Consider the following 5,091-nt stretch of genomic DNA (forward strand, 5'->3'; position numbering starts at 1 on the left):
GAGAGTATGGTTGAACAACTGTTTCCTCTGATGAAACTGTCTTGTTTTTGAGAGGTGGAAAAGTTACGCAAATCATCGTTCGTTCAGTGAGTATACTTCATTAATTCAATAATTTTTTTCATGAAGGTTTTTAGGACCACATGTTATTTTTTTCTGCCTATAGACTTTTGTTATTTTTTTCCTGCCTATTGTTTAATAACGCTTAGCATCTCCTCTGCTACTAAAAGGATGAGTAGGAAAATTCTAATTCCAATGATTGTTCTTTCAGGTACCCAAACCATAAAAAATACACTGATGTCCGGTGGTGTCTGATCGCTAGATATCCATTTCTTAATGACCACAGCTAATCTGGTTATGTATGTTATTTTTTAACGTTTTGTTATGGAAAACATTATTCCTCAATTGAATTCCTATACTACTCTGACTCTGTCTGAGCCTCATAATTATGTCTTTACTCAAAGGAGACCCTGCTGGAGTGTCTTAAGAATAAGGAAAGGTCTCCTTTGATAAACTTGACGACGGTGCAGGAGATTAAGAGAAAGTTTGGTGTCAGAAGACAAAGAATTGTGGACCATGTGCCTCTGGAGGACCCACCTGGACATCAGGTGCCATTTTTACATTCTTGCTTGTCTTTAGCCCGTTTGTTTTCTTGTCTGTATGTCTATATGCTAGCTAGTCACAGTAGCCACTGTTTGTCAGTACAGGTATCTTAATATTACACATTTCTCTTTGCTAATTTCAGAGAGCAAAAAAGTACAGAGTGGGGGTCCAGATGTCTTCTGATTACGAGCCAACACAAGAGGTTTGTAATATGTTTGTGAATGAAATGTTGAATCATACAGCAGTTAGGTCCGGCTACATTATTTATTTATTTCTGATTGAATGAAAGACTATCTGGCTTGAGAAAATTTATATTATCATTGCTCACATACGTTTTGCATTCTCTGCATGTCTTTTTTTTTTTTTTCAGATTATGTTGGACCTTGAAGCAGTTAGGGAGGACTACCACAGCTTTCAAGAGCATATAAACGCCATAAACAATTAGTTGTGCTGTCGTCAGCCAGATATTAGTCATATAATGGACAGGATGAGGCAAACTGTCTATAAGAGGGTAGAGCAAATGGGAAAGCCAACTGAGGAGGTGATGGAGATGTTCCAATTTCTTTGGGTGCCAGAGCTGGTGAGTAGCAAAGTCTTACAGTAGTATTAGTTCAGTGCTGTTCAGGAGTAAGTTCTATAACCATTTATTGGTAACTACAATTTCCTCTGTTTTGTTTTGTTTGTTTATTTGTAGATGCATCATGAAATGAAGTTGCGGTTTGGACTGGACTTAAAGCTAAGCCTGCATTACACCCTCAGTATATTGACCCCTAACGTCATCAGAGTGGCTGACAGTGGGAGTCAGAGGGAGAGGCTGTCAAGCCTACGAGATACTAGCACAGATGGTAAGTCACCAGCTTCTTCTAAAACTATGTTTTAATGAAATCATTCTTTGTTTCTTTTGACATTTCAGACCTTCAAAAAAGTGCTGCTGTCCTAATTTTGCCTGCCCTTTTTAAGGAGGATGCCAAGTTTCTGTATTGTTTAGATGAGGTATTTGATGTTTTTAACATTACAATTAACATTGCTTTATGTTGTCAATTCACATCATAGACTCTTACAGGAGATCCCTTGTACATTTCTCATTTGCATTGGAACCACGAAGCGTGTTTCCAACCATCATCTTCCAGGGTGGCGATACTCCCCTCCTTGCCAGGAGAGCATCCATAAAGATGGATGGCATCACAATAGCAAGTGGAGAGATGGATGTACCACATGCCCTCCAATGCGAATTTGTCATTGGCCCCTCCCCTGACATTGATGCCTCCTTAGGCCTTGTCTGTTTTTTGGGGGCCAAGCAGCGAAGCTGCGAGGCAACCCTTAGTGATTCTATGAATTCTTATTGGGGGCCAAGCAGCGAAGCTGCGAAGGCACCCATTGTGTTTCTATCTTTTCCTATTATTATTATTGGGGGCCTAGCAGCGAAGCTGCAGGGCAACCCTTAGTGATTCTATGAATTCTTATTGGGGGCCAAGCAGCGAAGCTGCAGGGCAACCCTTAGTGATTCTATGAATTCTTATTGGGGGCCAAGCAGCGAAGCTGCAGGGCAACCCTTAGTGATTCTATGAATTCTTATTATTATTATTTAACATCTTTCCTCTGCCATTGGAGTCTATGGCAGCCCATAGAACCGTCTGGTAAAAAGTTGTGAAATTTGGCACACTGATTGGGGACACGCCAATATTTTATTTCACCAAGTTTCATGCCTCCCTGTCGAACCCTCTAGCGCCACCAACAGGCCAAAGTCGGACGTGCGTTCACGCACATAACTTTTGACCCGTTTGCCCGATTGTCAAAAATGTGGTATCGTTGGAATCCTTGGACCAAGCCGAGTTCAACGCACTCTATGACGTCAATTTCCGCCATGATGGATTTTCCGCCATTTTGGATTTTGTCAAAAACCTTTAAAAAGTTTCACGCCTCATCAGGGGGAAGCTCAAGAAATATGGTGACCTTTGACCTCTAGGGGGCGCTGTAATTAAGAAACATGCCTTTTGGCCTGTAGCTGCTGTTGTGCTTAGAATTAAAACGCACTAGTGGTGTCTGATAATGCTGTTGGAGGTCCTTAGGCCGACCCAAGCCAACTTGTGATGTCATCATAATTGATTCGGCCGCCATATTTGATTTAATCAAAAACACATACAAGTTTTCGCAGGTCACAAATTTCAGCGGATCCTGACCAAAATTGGCAGAGACCATCTTCAGACCATGCCTGATGAGTGCATTGATTCCTGGAACAATTGAAAGAAGCATTGGCCTGTACCAGCCAATCAAAATTTGCGGCGAAGCCGCCAAACAGGAAGTGATTTCATATCTCAGCAACGCTTTCATGCAACAAAACCAAACTTAGTACATGTACCTCTGAGCCCATCGGTAGGACGCTCAAGAAATTTGGTGACATTTGACCTCTAGGGGGCTCCGTAATTGACAAAAATGCATTTTGGCCAGTAGTTGCTGATGCGCATTATTTTGCAATGGATGTCAATGGCAGCCCATAGAACCGTCAGGTAAAAAGTTATACAATTTGCCACACTAATTGGGGACAGTCCAATAATTCATTTCACCAAGTTTCATGCCGGCACCTCAAACGCTCTAGCGCCACCAACAGGCCAAAGTTGGATTTGTGTTCACGGACGTAACTTTTGACCTGTTGACCCGAATGGCAAAATTAGGTATCATTGGAATCCTTGGGCCAAGCCGAGTTCAACACACCCTATGACGTAAATTTTTGACCTCCATGTTTAAATCACAGCAAGTGTGATCATATCTCAGTCAATCTTTTATTTTTGATGTGAAACTGATGACAGCAAGTTCCATCCAGTTCATTCTAAAGCGTGCGTGCAAGGGTGGGGCGGGGTGGGATGGGCAGGGGCGGTTGCGGCGGTGGGCTGGCTGGGGGAGGGGGCGGCGACACTCAGCCCTGGTTCAGCTCCACAAAATCAGTTATGTTTTGATGTGAAACTTGACCTTGTAACTCAGCCAATCTTGGGTTGTATGGCATGGAACTTGCTGTGACTGCTTAAGGCTATATGTCTGATGCAACGGCATTGACTTACATGGCAAATCTGGCCTGCTGAACTGACTGCTTGGCCCCCACATTGCTGCTTGCAGCTATATTTGGGGGCCAAGCAGCGAAGCTGCGAAGGCACCCATTGTGTTTCTAGCTTTTCCTATTATTATTACACATCTTTCCTCTGCCATTGAAGTCTATGGCAGCCCATAGAACCGTCTGGTGAAAAGTTGTGAAATTTGGCACACTAATTAGGCTGCGTCCCAGAATTAATTTCACCAAGTTTCGAGTCCGCACCACAAGCGCTCTAGCGCCACCAACAGGCCAAATTTGGACATGCGTTCATGCATGTAACTTCTGACCCGTTGGCCCGATTTTGAAAAATGAGGTACCATTGGAATCCTTGGACCAGGCCGAGTTCAACGCACCCTATGACGTCATTTTCCGCCATGATGGATTTTCCGCCATATTGGATTTTAGTGAAAGTGAAACAAATTTTTCACAGGTCACAAATTTTATCCGATCGTCACCAAACTTGACATACATGATCTTCAGACCAAGCCTAAAAAAAGTTGTGGTGTTTTGTCTTCAGAACTTAAACCGTTCACCCGTAATATCCAATTGAAACTTGCGGCGAAGCCGCCAAACAGGAAGTGAGCTCATATCTCAGCAACCCATTCATCTATCATAACCAAACTAAGTACATGGACTCAGGAGCCAATCAGGGGGACGCTCAAGAAATTTGGTGACCTTTGACCTCTAGGGGGCGCTGTAATTAAGAAACATGCCTTTTGACCTGTAGCTGCAGTTGTGCTTAGAATTATAACTCACTAGTGGTGTCTGATAATACTGTTGGAGGTCCTTAGGCCGACCCAAGCCAACTTGTGATGCCATCATAATTGATTCGGCCGCCATATTGGATTTAATCAAAAACACGTACGAATTTTCGCAGGTCACAAATTTCAGCTGATCCTCACCAAAATTGGCAGAGACCATCTTCAGACCATGCCTTATCAGTGTATTTTTTTCTGGAACAATTGACAGAAGCGTTCGCCTGTAACAGCCAATCGAAATTTGCGGCGAAGCCACCAAACAGGAAGTGATTTCATATCTCAGCAACGCTTTCATGTATCAAAACCAAACTTAGTACATGTACCTCCGACCCCATCGGGAGGAAGCTCAAGAAATTTGGTGACATTTGACCTCTAGGGGGCTCCGTAATTGACAAAAATGCATTTTGGCCAGTAGTTGCTGATGCACATTATTTTGCAATGGAAGTCAATGGCAGCCCATAGAACCGTCTGGTAAAAAGTTATACAATTTTGCACACTAATTGGGGACAGTCCAATAATTCATTTCACCAAGTTTCATGCCGGCACCTCAAGCGCTCTAGCGCCACCAACAGGCCAAAGTTGGACTTGTGTTCACGCACGTAACTTTTGACCTGTTGACCCGAATGGCAAAATGTGGTATCATTGGAA

The 5,091-nt window shown here is 43.1% G+C and overlaps 1 long non-coding RNA gene across 1 annotated transcript; it reads left to right on the top strand.

Moving 5' to 3' along the window:
• The first annotated feature begins 488 nt into the window (after positions 1-488).
• On the top strand, positions 489-994 carry LOC143138622 (uncharacterized). Its single transcript, XR_012990267.1, has 3 exons — positions 489-605; positions 743-802; positions 971-994. It is a non-coding gene; the product is annotated as an uncharacterized LOC143138622 (long non-coding RNA).
• Positions 995-5,091: the final 4,097 nt, after the last annotated feature.

This window comes from Alosa pseudoharengus, unplaced genomic scaffold (genome assembly GCF_046254945.1).
Source record: "Alosa pseudoharengus isolate Yale_2024_CS ecotype anadromous, Long Island Sound unplaced genomic scaffold, YU_APseudo_1.1 YU_APseudo_1.1_scf_21, whole genome shotgun sequence".
Taxonomy (NCBI): Eukaryota; Metazoa; Chordata; class Actinopteri; order Clupeiformes; family Clupeidae; genus Alosa; species Alosa pseudoharengus.